Below are 20,000 nucleotides of genomic sequence, written 5' to 3' on the forward strand. Positions count from 1 at the left end.
CTAAATGGACTGAAAATGTGTATTTACAGCATTGCAAGCGTTTCTGGTTCTTTTTCCCTCGGGTCTGACTGTGCCGTGAACATTATGATGCATCTGAATTGCAAACACAATGACATTTTCCTTAATAGGCTATAAAATGTTAATATAGTTAATAATTAAAACAAATATCTTATCACTGACCTGTACTGTAAATTATCTATCTGCAGTATGTCAAAATGTATCTGTCATTTTTAACAGAATTTAGCACAGATTTTAATAAAAGTAGGATTTAGACACTTACAGTATATTGTGCATACGGTATATTTTCATACTGTATCTTCAACCTGAATTTGTTATATTAAATCTTTTACTACATTCAGTACTGTTCCTCATAGACTTTTTTTATTTATTTTTTAATAAGGATGTACTTTATGAAGAAGTATTTAGTATTTAATTAATCCACATACTGTAGCTAACATTGGTTAATCTATTTTAATAAGCAAAAGCACAAATGCACATTGGTTTAAGATTGGAAACTTTAACATACTAATTCCACTTATTAGTCATTTTCAGTTTAGTTTCAGGTATGTATTCATTGATTTTTAAAAGTCATTTATACTTTCATAGTTATTTAAAAAGAACATTGTACTTAAAAGTTATGATTAATCTCCACTGGTTTTTCTCTTGTTCTCCCACACCTAATTATAATGTAAAATGTTGCTGATTGTATCTAATGTTTTATTCTCTGTTTAAAATAGAAATTACAAGATTAACAAAAATAGATATGACCAGAAGCTTTATTCTTAAACTTGTAAAAGGCAGCTTTTTGCTCCTCAATTTTGTTGTTGTTGGATATGGGGCGGTTACATTTAAGTAATAATCCACAACATAAAGAACACGGCATTAATGGAAACAAGGGCATTATTGACCAGTAATGTCTCATTTTAAGGGGATTATTACTAGAGATGGGAGAAATTTTGTTGTGGAATTGCATCCGTCTCGGATTGGCTGGTTCCTTTTGGTTCGGTTTTCCGCTGATCAGTCTCAAAAAGGGTGATCTGCTGTTTACTGGGTTTTTTTTCTATCACAGACAGATTTGTAGAATGGATTAATAATTCGAACAAAAATCCACGTAATCCATGATCGGGGGAGGAGGATGAGCTGATTAGAAGCATAAATAGAGGACCAGGAAAAAAAGGATTAGTATTAAAAAAGGCGCCAACATGAAAGGATATAATCACCACCAGGAGGAGACCGATGAGGATTCCAGGTGATAAAGATGTGCTTAATGATGAATTATAGCACTAAATTGGTGATAATAAATAAAGATATAAACCAAACAGTGAAGTGTGTGTTTGTGCAATATGTTAATTTATTTATTATCACCAATTTAGTGCTATAATTCATCATATACACATTATAATATGTTTATATATATATATACAGCTGAGATCGTTATTTTTAACATGTTTATATTTGTTTTTCCACTATTGAGAACCACTGCACGTGTGAGTAAAGGGACATTGATTTCCACACACTGTTGATTGCGCATGTGCAACAATTAAATTAGGGTGGTAATTGGATTTATTCGGACACCTATATAAGAGGACACTGTGGGACACATTGTTAGAACCCCTGAGGAAGAGAGCAGCTCGCTCTCGAAACGCGTAGGGTTAATTCGTGGAGACCTGAACCAGTGCATTGCAATTGCCTGCAAAGTTCCGTGACGAATCTGCTGTTGACTATCATCCGCTCGAATCTGCTGTTTGAAAACTACCGCGAGGAGAGAACGCCAGTGCGGAGGGAGGCCCACGCTGTCCGGCGTGTACAGCTTTTTCCTTTGGCCCAAGACTCGGCGCAGCAGTGGTGGGAGCTGCACAAATCCACCGTGCTAAACCTGCCAAGCTGCGGGGAAACGAGGATTGAGAGACGCACATACAGTCAGGCGTGCTGCAACCATCTCCCTGGCCCTGATGCTGATGCGGTAGCAGTGGTAGCTGGAGAAAGAGAGGGGATACTCTCAGATATATCCACTGCTTGTATATATCTTTCGTCCGGTGAGTGGGCAATTCACCCAGTGCAGCTGTTACATGGTCCCATATTAATTGTTCTTAATTGTTACCCATTGTAATTTTCATTTGTATATGTTTTGTATGTCCAGTGTTTTAATTATTTTATTAAATGTTGTTATTTTCAATTCACCCTTGATCTCAGCTGATATATAATTAGTATTAGTATATGTTGTTTGTTTTAACAGTATTACACTATGTCCTGTGTTTTTTTACTCTTTTTTTAAGCACATCTTTATCACCTGGAATCCTCATCGGTCTCCTCCTGGTGGTGATTATATCCTTTCATGTTGGCGCCTTTTATAATACTAATCCTTTTTTTCCTTTCTTGTTATCTGACCAGGGGGTCAGTTTTTAGTATATAGGCAGCCCCCTAATTTAGGGATTGATTATCCATATAGTTAGCGCTACCTAATCTGTGTTTTTATAAATAGAGGTCCAGCCTCAAGTAGGAGCCATTTGTTGCAGGGTTTAGCTGTGGGTGGGTGTATTGCTGCTGTAGTATTATACTATGATATTATAGTTTAAAAAGCAAAAAATGTTTTACTTAGTTTTTGCATTTCTTTCAGTGAATGGAGCTCAGGACCCTGAGCATTCATGCTGCACATGTGATTATTATTAATGTGATTGTAGTGTATTATTCACTGGAATATGAAGAGATTTTTTTTTATTATTATTGTTACGTCTTGATATTTTTGAGAAAAATCATCTCAAGAATTATACGTTAAGATTCCAGTTCCAAAGTAGTTTCATAGTAATTCTAACAGATTTTTGCAACGACAGTCAGGGATAAGATATCAGTTTATTCAGTACTGTACCGCAGATTTATTTTCTAGACTAATTATCTACTCGTACACTATTGGCGAGTGACAAAGGGCATTGCTTTAATGTTCCATGACACAAGTCATAATAACATTGTATCACTCTGGTGTACAAAAGTGTAATACGTACGTGTTATTGGTGTAACCTAAGTGCCACCCAGATCTAGCATTAAACAACCAGACAGGCATTCTAAAAAATAATATTCAGCTATCATTGACTGGACTTTTGTACTAAAGTGGGCTCAGGGCTCTGGGTCTTCTTCTGATGCTGCACATGTGATTATTATTACTATGATTGTGGTTTACTATTCACTGGAATATATAGAGCAGCAGTTACTAATATTATAACAAGTCTTACTATTCCTGGGGAAAAAAATCAAAAGAATATTACAGTATATTAAGCTTCCAGTTACAAAGCAGTTTCATAATAATTCTGACACTTTTCAGGGATAAGAATATACTGTATCCAGGGCTATTCTACAGATTTATTTTTTATCGTAATTGTTTACTCGTGCACTATTGGCTAGCAATGAAGGGAACAGCCTTAACGCTCAGCAGCCAGCGGCCACTCTAGCTTAGGATATATAAGCGTCATCCGTTTCCATGGTACCGCACTGCTGGAGACTGCAATGCCGTGGTCCAATCGAGAAGACTCAACGGCTTGGCTGAATGCGCATGCGCGGCCTCATCACTACAGGAATAGACAGCGCGGTGGAGTGGAAGAAGCCCACCGACGGGTGAAACGCGTTGAGTGTTTACTCTCTGACAGCCCCCATGTAATCTTTATTTGGATGGACTTGTGAAGGATCTGTTGCAGCATTTTTTGATTCTCTTTATTTCTGCTATGCACAAACATTGCAACAAACCTTCTACAATCTGATGGACACATGCCTCACGCAACCCTGCTACAGCTGAGTATTAACTCTCTTTGCTGTCTGGGCATTACTTGTCCTTGCAGTGCTACTGTATGCACTGCTGTATTTTCCATTTGTATGTCTCTGTTTGTTAGCATGTCATTTATAGGTATATAATTTTTTTTTTTTGTTTGCTGCATCAGTTCTCATTGTTTTCTTTTTTTTGGGAATTGCTAGGCAGGGTATGATTATTATTTTTATATCATTTTTTTCCCTGTTTGCCTTTCTCTCCCCCCTTTATTTTTGGTAATATATTATTTTTTCTGGCTGTATACTGGGTCATTGATTATATACTTTTCCTCCATGCCACAATCCATCATATATCTCTCTATTAGGCATTCATGCCAGTAGGGATTTATAATATTTTGTATTACCTTCAAGGGTTATATTAAACTACTTTTGTGTTACAATTTATATTCACTTAGACACATTTTAGTTTTTTTTGAGGTAAAATAGAATTCATTCACTAGATTAACAGTCCCCCTTTTATCCAATATATTTTTGATACATATATTTTGTTAGGCTGTCTTTAGTATATTCATGTTTTTAAGTTAGTGTGTCTTGCTGTTATTCCAATAAAATCTTGTTCATTTTTCTGACTCTGCAGTGCATCTGGTTCTTGCAATATAATCTTTATTAGTAGATTTTCTTTAGGTGTAATTTAGAGTGCTAACAAGGGGGTTGTCTTTGTCCTTTTCATTTGTGTGTTCTATATATATATATATATATATATATATATATATATATATATATATATATAAATATATATATATATGTGTGTGTATATGTATATATATATGTGTATGTACAGTCATGTGAAAAAGAAAGTACACCATCTTTGAATTCCATGGTTTTATATATCAGGAAATAATAACAATCAGCTGTTCCTTAGCAGGTCTAGAAAAGTAAATACAACCTCAGATGAACAACAAGACATGACATTTTACACCGTGTCATGATTTATTTACCAAAAATAAAACCAAAATGGAGAAGCTATGTGTGAAAAACTAAATACACCCTTAATGCTTCCATAGGAATTAAAATGCTAAGCAGCAGACAGGTGCTGCACATCAAATGCCCTTGATTAATTGATCATCAGCATGTGTGACCACCTCTATAAAAGCTGGTTTTAGCAGTTTGCTGGTCTGGAGTATTCAGGTGTGTGTTAACACAATGCAAAGGAGGAAAGACATCATCAATGATCTGTAACGGATCGGGGGACTCAAGCTTCCCAGTGTGTCCCCGTCACCCCAGTACCCACGACCTCTAACCACCCCTGTTTCCTTCTTCCTTACTCTCTCCCATCCTCTTCTCACAGCCGTTCTTCCGCGGCGTGGTTTGCATGCCCTAACGCGCTTTCGTGTCACGTGCGCGGCTCCCGCACTGTGCGCGCACGTTTCCGGTCACTCACTACCCTCCATGGTATCCGTGTTCCTCGGCATGCGTCTATCACCCCAGCACTTGCATTAGCTGTCTCCTCCCCTACTCTCTCAGACCTATCCTTGCAAACTCTCACTCAAGCCTCTGCTCCACCTCTCATCCCTATTGGTCCCCCTTCCTTTATAACCCCACTCTGTCCTCTTAGTCATTGCTCTGCATAGCTTTCCTGTAGCTCCTGTGTGTGCAGTGTCTATGCCTAGCTCCCTTGTCTGTTTCAGCGCTGGTTTCTGTCCCTGCCCCTGTTTGGATTCCCTTAGTTTGAACTTGTGCACTGCTTTGGATTTGACTACTCTGCCTTCTCCAACCCTTGAACTCTGGCTTACGGACATCATTACGCTGCTCTCTCGAACCCTTGAACTCTGGCACACGGACATTACTCTCCGACCTCTAGCACCCCGGCCACAGCAAGTATACGTTAACCCTTTCTTACCAGGCCCGGAAATGCATTACCACACTCCGGGCACGCCCTCACTGCTGTGGGTGCGTGTTTTACCCTTACCCACCTTATTACTGGGGACAAGCCAGGTCTGCAGGCATACAGGCATTACATGATCTTAGAGAAGCAATTATTGCTGCACATCAAGCTGGGAAGGCCATTTCCAAACAATTTAAAATCCATCATTCTACAGTGAGAAAGATTATTCAAAATTGGAAAACAGTCAAGACAATTGCCAAACTTCCAAGGAGTGGACGTCCCAGCAAATTCACCCAAGGTCAGACCGTGCAATGCTCAGAGAAATTGCAAAAAATCCAAGAGTTACATCTCAGATTCTACAGGCCTCAGTTAGCATGTTAAATTTTAAAGTTCATGACAGTACAATTAGAAAAAGACTGAACAAGTATGGTTTGTTTGGAAGGGTTGGCAGGAGAAAGCCTCTTTTCTCTAAAAAGAACATGGCAGCACGGCTTAGGTTTGCAAAGTTGCATCTGAACAAACCACAAGACTTCTGGAACAATGTCTTTTTGACAGAGGAGACCAAAGTGGAGATGTTTGGCCATAATGCACAGCGCCACGTTTGGTGAAAACCAAACACAGCATATCAGCACAAAAACCTCATACCAACTGTCAAGCACAGTGGTGGGGGTGATGATTTGGGCTTGTTTTGCAGCCACAGGACCTTGGAACCTTGCAGTCATTGAGTCGACCATGAACTCCTCTGTATACCAAAGTATTTTAGAGTAAAATGTGAGGCCATCTGTCTGACAGCTAAAGCTTGGCTGAAATTGGGTCATGCAACAGGACAATGATCCCAAGAACACCAGCAAATCTACAACAGAATGGCTGAAAGAGAAAAGAATCAAGGTGTTGCAATGGCCTAGTAAAAGTCCAGACCTCAACCCAATTGCAATGCTGTGGCGGGACCTATAGAGAGCTGTGCATAAACAAATGCCCACAAACCTCAATGAACTGAAGCAACGTTGTAAAGAAGAGTGGGCCAAAATTCCTCCACAACGATGTGAGAGACAGATAAAGTCATACAGAAAATGATTACTTCAAGTTATTGCTGCTAAAGGTGGTTCTACAAGCTATTGAATCATAAGGTATACTTAGTTTTTCACACGTCTTCTTCATTTTGGCTTTATTTTTCTTAAATAAGTGATGATATGGTGTAATATTTATTTATAAAATATTTTACCAGGAAGTAATACATTGTGAGTTACCTCTCATTTTCAAGTATGTCCTGGGCACAGAGTAAGACAAATAATACATGGTTACAAATACAGTTACATAAATGAACAGGGTATACAAGACATTGCGTGCACAGTTAAAGAAAATATATATTATGGGCGTATGAAACAGTTACAGACCAGATTAAAATGTGAGACAGCCTTAGATTTGAAAGAACTTAAACTGATGGTGGATGTGAGAGTCTCTGGTAGGTTGTACCAGTTTTGGGGTGCACGGTAGGAGAAGGAGGAACGCCCGGATACTTTGTTGAGCCTTGGGACCATGAACAGTCTTTTGGAGTCAGATCTCAGATGATAAGTGCTGCATGTGGTAGGGGTGAGGAGCTTGTTCAGATAGCTGGGTAGCTTGCCCATGAAGAATTTCAAGGCAAGACAGGAAAGGTGAACTTTGCGCCTAGACTCTAGTGATGACCAATCTAGTTCTTTGAGCATTTCGCAGTGATGTGTGTTGTAGTTGCATTGGAGAACAAAACGACAAATTGAATTGTAGAGGGTGTCAAGTTTGTGGGGGAGAGAGAGAGTGTGGGGGGGGAGAGAGAGAGAGTGTGGGGGGGGGAGAGAGAGAGAGTGTGGGGGGAGAGAGAGAGACCATATGCCCAGGTATTTAAAACTAGTGACAGGGGATAGGGTGGTGTTGGTGTTGGTTCTAATCTGGAGCTCAGTTGCTGGAAGCTTTATAAATGTAGTTTTGGTCCCAAATACCATTGTTACAGTCTTGTCAGTGTTTAGAAACAATAGTGAAACCCAGTGATTTAGACCGGCGCTAAAAACAGTGCTAGTGATTAAGTGATGAATTCACATATAAAGCGAAGTGTAACTGCAACAAACTCTCAACCTTCCTATCCTATAGGGAATATGTACAGATTCCCCTCAAGTTTCTGGAACCAACCTTTTTTATCGCCACCAGATCTCTTTATGGCACTATATATATCATCGCCCCTAGTGCCATAAAGAGATCTGATGGCGATAAAAAAGGTTGGTTCCAGCAACTTGAGGGTTTCTTTGGGTGCTCAACATGCAAAGCCTGTGAATATAAACAGATAGATAAAAAGAATTATAAGGGTAATAACAGGAATGAAACTTTTAGGATTAGATAATATATGAATTGCTACACAGATTATGTGATTTACTTATTAGAATGTCCCTGTGGGCTTCAGTACGTGGGCAAGACAAAAAGAGCTATAAAAACATGCATTCTAGAACACTTGAGCAATATCCGCAGAGGGGTCTTAACCCATAGTGTTTCGAAACACTTTGCTATACATCATAACTCCAGTACAAAGGGTCTCAAGTTTACTGGTATAGAAAATGTTCCACAACACTGGAGAGGTCGTAGCAGAGACATTGATCTAAGCAAACGCGAAATGTTTTGGATTTATAAATTAAATATTGTAATACCACATGGTCTGAATGCAGATTTTGAAGTAACACCATTCCTAACATAGCTAACATCAGCTCAATACATTGTGCCATGCCTCTGCTATGCTATCTCCAGTGTCTCATTCCTATCCTCCCCTCACTGAGGGTCTCTTCTACACCACCCCCCCGCCCCCTCCTTGCTCCCTATCAATGTTTGATGATGATTACCAATGTGTTTGCTGACTGATCTCTCTTTTTTTCTCTCTCTCCCCCTTCTCCCCGACCTCATGATGAGTAATTAATTGTTATACATATGTTTTTAAAAGTTTTATTTAAGTGTTTTAGGACCAAAATGGTCTAGTACTATTAAAGTTTTAGTTAGGTCTTATTTTTGACCACAGTGTTGTGTACCTTTAAATAGGAGGACCTGTGTGAATATTTTCTTAAATGAATGATTGTATGCACTATATATACCCAGCACCCACTAGGGGTATTATTTCTCTCCTGAGGAAGCTGTGGTCTACACAGCGAAATGCGTAGAGCTATCTTAAAGACTCTTACAGCCTGCACAGCTGTCTAGAAGGTGAAGGTGCCGAGTTTGCGGTTTCTTGTTGCTGCTAGCCCCTGTATGCTTCGGACCGGAAGACGTCACCCTTGCGCCGGAAGTGACGTCACACGCCAGTCATCGCGACCCGGCGAGGATCACAGGGAGCTGGAACAGCAAGAGGTCTATCTACCGACGCTCGCCAAACCTCAAAGTAAACGCTATGTGTACATTTCATTTGTACTTATTGTAAGTACATTTCTTATCTCGCTTTTATACCATAAATTGATGCTTTTTTGATCTGCACTATGGTTTCTCCTTGTTTTTGTGTGGTCTTACCACTTGAGTAAGATCTCCCATCTCCAGTCGTTTGGGATCCTGTGATTGTGGTCTGCCACATCCCTGCGGTCCTGTCCATATGCTGACAACATCATTTACCTGTTTCGTTTGGAATCCTGTCACTGCAGTCTACATAACACCTATGATCCTGTCCATTGCTGATTTTACCACTTACTTGTTGGAAGTAGGCAATCTATAGGGCCAAGATTTTACTCTGTCGCCTTAACCTAATATACTGCACAATTACTATTTGTATTTAATCTTTTGGGGTGTTCCTGCTGCCATCTGCTCCCTTCCAACCATCCGCGTCCAGTGTTTAAAAACAGTTTGTTTTGGGAAATCCAGTTTTCGAGTCTCAAAAAGTCAGACTGAAGTATGTGTTGAAGGTCAGAGAGGCTATGGCTGTGTGCATATAGAATTACTTACAAGCTGTGTGAAGATCATTAATGAACACTGAGAAGAGTAGGGGCCCCAGAACAGAGGGATATCCAGGGGGTTGGAGTTAGAGCCTGAGATGAACACATGTTGGGATCTTCCTGATAGGTAGGACTGAAACCAGTTTAAAGCATGCTTCCCTATTCCAGAGCTCTGGAGTTTGTTAAGCATGATAGCATGATCAACTGTGTCAAAAGCCTTGGCAAAATCTAGGAATACTGCACCAGTGAGTTGTCCCCTTTCCATTCCACACTGGATTTCATTGCAAACTTTTAGCAGGGTAGTTACGGTGGAGTGTTTGGGACGAAAGCCAGATTGGAATTGGCTAGGGAAATTTGTCTTGGTATAGAAATCGCTTAATTGGGAGTGGACACATTTTTCCATGACTTTGGATAGAATTGGGAGAAGTGAGATTGGCCTGTATATTGAGACAGTGTTTTTGTCCCCACTTTTGAACATTGGGACAACACTGGCAGTTTTCCAGGTCTTAGGGATATGGCCTGCAGACAGGATAGCATTGACTGTGGAAGCAATTGGTTTGGCAATGGCTGGGGCACCAAGTCTTAGGAACCTAGATTGTAGTAAGTCAGGTCTGCAATGGCTGCTTAGTTTTAGTTTGAGGAGCTCTTGTGTAATCTCCTCTTCAGATACTGGGCCAAATTGAAAATTGTGGGCAGTGTTGGGAGGGGGTGGGGCTATGTGTGTACTCCCAGGATGAGATTCAGATTTGTGGTTTGGGCTGCGTTTCGCTAATAAGTTAGTGGCACACCCCACAATGTAATCATTGAATGCATTTGCAATGTCAGTGGGGTTTGTCAGAGTAATTTCCCCCTTAGTGATATTACTTGGTTGTTGATGGTTATGAGGCTGGAATATATTGTTGATAACCTTCTAGAAGTTAGCTGGGTTTGATGTATTTTGGTGGAGATTGTCAGAGTAATATTGTGCTTCTGCGTGAATTGTATGCCTCGTGCACATGTTCCGCAGGCATCTGTAGTGATTGAGATCCTTGGTAGTGCCAGTTACTTTGTAGCTTTTCCACAAGGTATCCCTGAGCTGGTAGAGTGCAATAAGGTCAGTTGTAACCCATGGAAGGTTGGCCCCCCATACCCTTAGTTTGAATAGTGGAGCATGGTATCGCAGAGTTTTAAGAACTCTGATTGGAAATAGTCGAGAGCAGAATCAGGGTCGGGAATTAAATCGATTCTGTGCCATGGGCAGTTGCTAAGGTCATCCAGAAACTGTTGTGGGTTAAAGTTTTTTAATGTTCTAGTGAGGAGAACTTTAGGGCTTGAATGGGGCGGTTTTAATTTTCCTTACACAGTACACTATTGCATGGTCACTGAAAATATCAGGAAGGATGCCAGAGGATTGGATTCTGCTGGGGTTTGAGGAGAGAATCCAGACTAGCAAGGAATGGTTATGCGATTTCAGGTTTTTCCGTGTGGGTTGGGAAATGAGTTGTGATAGGTTAAGTGACTTGAGTTGTATCTGGATTTTGTGGTTTTTAGGGTCAAGCCAATTGAAGTTGAAATCCCCAAGAACTAGCATCTCACTCTTCTCATTCAGAGAGGAAATGGAGCCAAGAAATTGAGTGATATCAGTCAGGGATTGTAGAGGGGCTTTAGGTAGATGCCAGCGAGCAAGATGGGCTTAGAAAAGGGGAGGCAGATTTTTTCCAACTAGAATTTCAAAAGAGGGTGGGCTTGGGGGGCAATTTAACAGTGTTAATTTAATTTGTAATGTGTCTGCAATATAAAATAACACCCCTCCTCCTCTCGTTGACCTATCTCTCCTAAAAATGGAGTATCCCTGAATGGCGATATTTGCATCAGGGGTTTTAGGGGTTAGCCATGTTTCTGTAAGAACGATGGCTTTGGATTTATGCATAAGGCACCATGCCCTTAGTTCATCCAGTTTGGGCAGCAGGCTCCGGATGTTTATATGGGCGACAGATAGCCCTTTTTGGAATTTAAAGGTGGAATTCTCAGGGGCATGGGACAGAGTTGAAATGGGAGGACCTGGGTTAGGTTCAATATCACCTGCTAAAGAGAGTAATAGTATGAGTAGAAATTTGGGTAGTTGTTTGCAAGTTGTAAATTTGTGGTGTTTGCCATTAGAGAGAGCAGTGGTTGGTTTGCTGGTTTTTAGAGTTCTTTACCAACATTCAGTAGATAGTGCAAGGCTTTTGAGTAGTCCAGGGTGTATGGTGATGTTGGTGTGGGCCAGGAAGGAGGAGTTTGTAGTGGATAGAGGGAGTAACATCTCCATGTGGCCAGGAGACAGAAAAAAAGTTAAGATATATAGCAGGTTCATTATGCCAGAGGTAGTCAGTGCTGCATGGAGCTGTTGTGAGCAAAGTGAGTGTGTGCAGACTAAACAGCAAGGGTGTGCCTGTTCCTTGTCAAATGTTTTGCTGCATTGCAATGCTAGAGTCAATTCAGGGGTTCAGTGTTTTGTGCAGTCAGTTTTGGGAGAGGCTGCAGTGAAATAAGTTGTAAAGGGGTGGGGGGTTAAAATATGCAGGTTAACAAGCATGGGATCATAGTGTGGTAATAAAAGCTCACCGTTTGTTGCCTTGAGTAAAAGAGTTTACAGAAAGATGCAGTCACCAGTCACCTCTAGTCAAACTATAGTCTAACTATTATTGTCACTTAAAATGATCACTTTAAATGCATCACTCTTAAGATGCCAATGCTATCCTGCCAATGCAGGGGGATATTTGTTTTATACATCTAAAACAGTCACATGACCCTCCCCCCGCCCCAATAAATCAGCTTGTTCCAGTTGGTCAATTAACAGCAAACAGAAGAGGGGAGAAAAAAAAAACACCTTTTGATATTCAAACATACCAAGAGAAATCAATAGTACAAGCCGGGAGGGTAATTATTTTAAAACAGGGTTGCAGATGATCAGGGACATACCTGTGAAGAGAATGCAATTCGATCCATATGTCATGTGTTGTTGTTCATCTGAGGTTGTATTTACCTAATTTTTAGACCTGCTAAGGAACAGAAGATTTTTATTATGTCCTGATATGTAAAACTATAGAATTCAAAGAGGGTGTACTTTCTTTTTCACACAACTCTATATATACATATACATTCTGATAAAAACCACATTTTATCATTATTTTTAACATGGTGGATCCAGTGTTTAACTATGCTGATTTCAGCATCAGGAATCTCTAAGCTGCCAGTAGATTACATTTTAAATCAAGGCTGACTTCAACGCCAGTATTGTTGTTCTGCTGGGTTATTATTCATCATGAGCACTCTAGTTAGCCCTGGCTCTGGCAGAAAGCCACATTGGTAGCCCCCAAAAGCAGTTCAAGATGAATTTACCAGGCTCTGCCGATCCCTCCCGAGTCCCGTACAATTTTGATTAAAAAAAATAAAAAATCCTGGGTTGTATTGCTTCTTCAACATCAGTGATAATTTTAAATTATTTAATATAAGTAATAATTTCATTCAGACAGAAAAACATTTTAATTGTTGCAAATTTCACTGTTAATTAAATATTTTACAATATGAAACTATTCTCTTCAATCTGCAATTTCAAATATGAATAATCATTGTTAGATAATAGATGTTATGTATGTACAATTGCCATTTATCATCTAACAACTTAATATTGAAAAGATATGACATGATTGAATATTCTCATATGTTATATTTCTTTTTTAAGTATAGTCACATTACATGTGCATTATTTTGGGCCAAATAATATTAAGAACTCAACATAGATAATTGTAATAATAATCCAAATAATAATAATTATATCTGTGGTTTTACCTATAAATGCTCTCCTCCATGGAACTGAACACATTTGCTTTATATGACAATATCACAGTCTTATGAGGACTGAGTAAGACAGTGGGCAATGGAGAATGTTTTTCTCACATAAGAAATAACAGTAAGTTCAAAGCATGCTATTTGCTATGTTTAGTATGAACATATTCTAAATTTCCATTAGTACTGTAAAAAGCAGCATCAACATAAGCCTATTGTGCACGCACATGTATCTCTGACTCACTAACTATAGAACCTCCCAAGGCAATAACTTGACTATATGTCATAACTAATATTTCCCAGCAGTTTGACATTTTATCTATTGAAATGACTATAGCATGTGTGTCTCCAAGCAAGATAAAAGCCTTTCATCTTAATATTGCAACAGTATCATATCATTTTGGCAAATCAGATATATCCCATTGTGGAAATAACTATATTTTTTCCACGGTAAAGCTTATTATTTTTAGAAAGATGTTACAAACCAAAAGATATAAAAGCAAATTACAGTAAATAAGTATTAGGCATCAAATTCCCCCTGGTTTTTTTTCCAGCTCCACTAGAACCTGTTTCATTTTCTTCTGCGCTAAAAACAAGCTGAAATCAAGATAGAAGAGTAGTTTTGCTTCATTGAATTCGTGGAGACTAATGAAAAATGAAGCTCTACAAAAATTCTACAAATAAAAATATAGATAGTTGCTTTATCAAACCAATGCACACCTGGCAACGGCTTAAAGCAGCAATTTTCTTTATCAGAGGATGTTTTTTTATTTACCTGAATTAGTAATCTCTTTCCTCTCCTCTGTACCCCTGGAGCTAAACTACAAAATGCTTGTAAACAACCCCCCCCCCCCCCAGTTTAGGTTAAATTCAGTTGTAATGTCTCCATCATAAGGGAAATAGAAACAGCCACCAGCTACTGTACATCACTGTTGGTTAGGGAATCAGTGAGCGGTACGTGAATGCTTTGCACAGTGTGCTTTGACAGATTGGCTAATGTGACCAGAACCATTCTTCAGTGTATAAAGAGGCAGCAGCTTTGCTTCTCTGGATCTTCCCCCATTCACAACTCTTTCCCCAGATCAGGTTAGACCAATAAAAAGATGCATTATTGTGGGAAACTGCTGTTTTATTCAGAATGTAATACATCATGCATGAGCTAAATTATTTAGTCATTTGCCCAAAGGTGCAAAATGCAAAAAAAAAAAAAAACAACAAATAATCATTTGATGTACAGTACTGTAAGTAGAAATATGTATTTTTGCATTTTAAAATTTGGGATCATGAGTTTCATGAAGGTTGAAATGAAAATCCAACAAATTTGAAAAAAATATGTCTGCTTTCAATGAGCTTGAATACATTTACCACTTTTCACCAGCAGGACATGTCTGAAATTCACCCCATTTACAAACTTAAGCGAATGTTTTGCAATCTGTATTAATAATAATTATAATAATATTTTTATTATTATTTATTATTATTATTATTATTATTATTATTATTATTATTATTATTATTATTATTATTATTATTACTATTATTAAACGTATGTTATAGTTTGTATTCTAACCACAATATAAAGGTAATGATTACCTAAAATAAGTAAGAGATCAGAAAGTTTTTCTACAGTAGTTCAGTAGCACTAAAATCATGAAAAACAATTGCACAAGCATAAAATTGCATGTACTGTAAGATAGGTACATCTTTTGTTGCATTTTGCTACATTCCTCTGAAGCTCTTCCTACCTGTTCTCGCTACCCTCGGAACCTCCACTCCATTGGCTTCCCTGCTCAGGCAACTACACTGAATTCTGATTTTATTGATATTATAAAGAAAAAAATATATAAAAAAGAAAGTGATTACAGGTAAAGTAAGTACACACTTGCTGCCATAAAATAAATAATCTGGTGTATTGTTATCTGCTGGTATATGAGGACATCATACTCCTGTCCAGTCAGCATTTTATATCTGTGCATTCTGTCATCTCAACCTAGGAATTCAAGGGTGTTGAGGACCGCTAAAAAGATCTACCATCAGCCACTAATTCGTGAAAAGTCCAGATATTTGGAGACTTTTGCATCTGTTCTACCTGTCTGTTTATTTGGGAACATTACCAGCAAGGTATTTTGACCTGTATGCTCCATTTATTTCAGGGCACCAAGTGTGTACTTGCCTATAATCACTTTTCATTTCTATTTATTTTCCTTAACAATATCAGTAAAATCGTTGAAGTTTATATGAGGATTCTGGATGATTTTTTGCTTGTTTTTCTACAAAAGGTTTTTTTCACTAACAGCCTGGTCTGTCTGTTGAGAAAACCTGCCTTAATTCAGGAGATGGCTCATAATTTCTCATCTAAAATTCTCTTTGAAAATTTTTCACCTTAATTTATTAAGATTCTATCACACCCGTTCCCCGAACTCTTGGGGCCTCATTCAGAGAAGGTTGCTAAAAATTATCGCCAGGGCATTTAAAATGCTGTTTTTTTTGGAGGTTGCTATCACGGTATTCAGAAAGCCTCGATTACCTGTAATAGCAAAATTCCCAAAATGGGCGTGTTGCTGCCAGCGAGAGCATCGAGCCTCTGAAAAGGCCTAAACTGGCGATTCATTTCTGCTGCAGAGAGCGCGGCTCTGAGAGAGCCGCCTCTCACAGTGGAAATGTCGCCCGAAAATTATTTATTTTAATATAAATTTCTTTCATACAGTGGCGGCCGCCTTTATCCTAGTGCGGCCATAGCGGCGCAACTCTGATAACCGCGGGCAGATGCAGTATGTTTTTTTTTCCCCGGAATATATTGCGGTATTTTAGCACTCGTAATATTAGCATTTTATTAGCGCTGTCTGTAATACTGCAATACTGTCTAAAAACTCAGGGGGGCGTTCGCGAGCTGTTGTCTTCAAAGTCTAATACTTTAGCAGTTCAACCTACAGTACGTCAGTACACAGTCTGTGTGTGCGCGTAGTAATTGTAAATTTGCATATTTAAACATGCATGTGCAGTGCTGTACAGTATGTCTCATTTGAAAATTGTTGAAACGCATTGGTGTGCACTGTAACAGTATCACATTTCGGCATATACAGCGCTCTCCCCTCGCTCGCCCCCGCAAACACACAGGATAATTTACTGCACTGCAGTATTTCAACTTCTTATCTTATCTACAGTACAGCGCTCTCCCCTCGCTCGCCCCAGCACACACACCGGATAATTTACTGTACGGCACTGCAGTATTTCCACTTCTTATCTTATCAACAGTACAGTACACCTCTCCCACACCTCAGCACTCCACACGAGCACAAGGAGCAGAGCCACAGAGGGTTTGATTACTGTCTTCATTTGCTATTCCCATTTACCTTTCATTGACTGTTGTGGACTCCTGGTGCTTCTTTGCAAGCTGCTTTCTTGCAAGCTGTGTTCAGCCTTTACTGTACCATTGCCCACAGTTTCTTGAACTACTGGCATTGACTTTAGTGGATTCTTGGTGCCCTGCTATTAGCTGTTTAGCTGTATTTAGCCTACACTGTATGTTTGCTAGCTATTTTCAGGGGTGTCTGATTTGACCAGTTATAGGGGAAGGGAGGCTTAGGGAAGTACCTCTGGGACCTTTTGGACCAGGGGGAATGGGCCAAATGAAGAGGTAGTCCCTCGAAATTTCGCCCCCCCTAGCATACTTTCCGTTCTCCGTTTTTTGTGTATATTCCTTGTGTTTCAAGTTTTTTCCCCTTTTCCTTTCTCCCCCACCCCACCCCTCACTTTGTGACATGCCCATTTGTGATACTGGTTTCTGCAAACACATTTGATTTATTTCTGGTTTGTTTTATTATTAAATGTTTATTCTCCATTACAACTGTTTTCATCCTTTAGCTATTAGACAGTGAGTGCTGGTACTTACGTAGATTTGTTAGTACTATACAGGGTAATAAGGGTCCCCTTTTGTTCCGTGCACCCTGCAATTGCATACATTTAACACTATAAGAGTGCTGTCTATCGTCCCCTTTTACCCTTACCTCTCCCACACCATTCCTTTGAATGTGTGTCTTTCTGGTTTCAATCACATTCCTGCTTGCTACAGTGTACATAGCTGATAATTACTGCACATGCATCTGTAACTTCACCACTGCTTGCTTGCGAAGTTTAAGAGTGAGTGACCAAAAAAATATATTTTTTTTTTCTCCTCATTTTTTATTTTAATTTTCTCCACAAGCCTGCCTAAGCCACCTTGACATTACGATATTCAATCTGTGCTTCAGCTTTTGACTGCGACACTGTGCGTTAGACTGCACATGGTTGATTTGTGTGCTTTTTACTGTATGTACTGTATTTGGGGGTGCAGGGATCAAATTATTATGGTGACCTGCCTTTTGAAAATATGTCATTTCTTTGAACTGCAGTACAGCTAATCCTTCATGCAGCTGTACCCTGTACCCCTCTCCCCCACGCGCACACACAAGGCTCGTTCAAGGATTTGCCTCTTATCCACACCTCTTCAGAGCCATTCCATTTCTAAAGCTTGTCATTGTGTTTTTAATCCGTCCCTAGCTGAGCATCACCTTTCTGCGCTTGCGTGTAATCCTCTTTGGGATGGGAGCTAGAGTACAAAGCTGATGATTACTGCACATGCGTCTGTAGCTTTACCACTGCTTGCTTGCGAAGTTCAAGAGTGAGTGACCAAAAAAAAAATATATATTTGTTTCTCCTCATTTTTTATTTTAATTTTCTCCGCAAGCCTGCCTAAACCATCTTGACATTACAATATTCAATCTGTGCTGGCTGCAGCTTTTGACTGCGACACTGTGCGTTTGACTGCACATGGTTTATTTGTGTGCTTTTTTCTGTATGTACTGTATTTGGGGGTGTAGGGATCAAATTATTATGATAACCTGCCTTTTGAAAATATTTCATTTCTTTGAACTGCAGTACAGCTAATCCTTCATGCAGCTGTACCCTGTACCCCCCTCCACCACGCACACACACAAGGCTCGCTCAAGGATTTGCCTCTTATCCACACCTCTACAGAGCCTTTCCGTTTCTAAAGCTTGTCATTGTGTTTTTAATCCGGCCCTAGCCGAGAATCACCTCTCTGCGCCTGCGTGTCTACCATTCATTAATTTTCCTATTGTTGGCTTTGAGTCTCTGTAATCCTCTTTGGGAAGGGAGCTATCTGATGATTAATGCGCATGACTCACCCCCCCCCCCATCCCTTTGAGGCTTTATTTACGGTAACGCTTGCGATAATCCCTTCTCGAATTTAATATGTAAATCTGATTTGCACAGCACTGTGAAATTGAGAGTTAAAAAAACATAATCTGATTCATGTTGTTGATGCAGTAAATTACCACTTTTTGTCATTCTTTCTTTTTCATTGGTGTAGGTGTGGGTGGGGGTGTCAATGATTATGATTATCATGAATGTAAATAAATAAATATTTATTTTATTTTATCAGGAACAAAAAATACAAATATACAAATAATCATTAATAATACAAAATGCAGTCTTTATTCAGTTCTTCTGTCAGATGAAAATTGATGGCCGGTGGATAATCATGAATAATGCACATTGATAATAATATTAATTAATAATATATAATATATAATAATATATATATAATAATATAAAAATTTCCGTCTTTATCTTCTTCCTCATTCTGTGTAGTTCTTTGAGAGAGGGGAGGTTTTGTGTACACCATGACTGCACTTTAGATACACTTTACTGTACACAATGTACACATGATACCCCCTCCCCCTTTCCATCCTGTTTTTCTCTGAAAAGACAAGAAAAGTAAAAATTTGTGCAGTTAGGTGCATATTATGGCATTGTGTACTGTATAGCTACTCCATATTGGACTACAGTATGCAGTTCGTACAGTCAAACTACTCTACACTTGAACTACTGTATACTGTGACTACTGTTAAATACTTTTTAACCAGATGCTAATGCTGCTCTCTCAGGAAAGAAAACAATTGTGCAGTTACTGTAGGTGCATATTACAGTATGGCATTGTGTACTGTATACTGCACCGACACACTTTATTCGAGCAAATACCCAGTATGTACCTGGCAGATACCTGGAATGCGCCGCTCCTCACCTCTGACAAGCCCCGTTGCGTTTGCCTTCCCAGCCTGGGTTCATGCCTGGCTGACGGGCGGCTGATCTCTTAAATGATAATGATTAGGATTTAATAGGCTGCAATGCTTCGTGTGTCTACCAGATGGCATAAATTCATGAATTGTAATGCAGTATATATATATATACTGTGCAGTATTGCAGCCAGCGGGAATAAAATGCTTCAATCCCTGCCTGGAAAATACCTCAATGCACCTGGGCAGAAAACAGTCACAAACCTCAATACACCCGGGTATACCCGAATTCGTGGGACTAGCCGAGCTCGAATAAAGTGTGTCGCCAGTGTAGCTACTCCATATTGGACTACAGTATGCAATTAGTACTGTCAAACTAGTCTACACTTGAACTACTGTATACTGTGACTACTGTTAAATACGTTTTAACCAGATGGCTAGTGCTGCTCTTTCAGGGAAAAAAAATCTGTGCCATACTTACCTGTATCATACTGTACTTACAATACAACAGTACAGTACTATACCATACTACCTTCCTGATGC

The 20,000-nt window shown here is 39.3% G+C and overlaps 1 long non-coding RNA gene across 1 annotated transcript in view; it reads left to right on the top strand.

Annotated features, from left to right (window-relative positions):
* Window positions 1–20,000, top strand: part of LOC142469889 (uncharacterized) — a 97,448-nt gene that overhangs the window by 4,312 nt on the left and 73,136 nt on the right. The window lies entirely within an intron of this gene.

This window comes from Ascaphus truei, chromosome 1, assembly GCF_040206685.1.
Source record: "Ascaphus truei isolate aAscTru1 chromosome 1, aAscTru1.hap1, whole genome shotgun sequence".
NCBI lineage: Eukaryota > Metazoa > Chordata > Amphibia > Anura > Ascaphidae > Ascaphus > Ascaphus truei.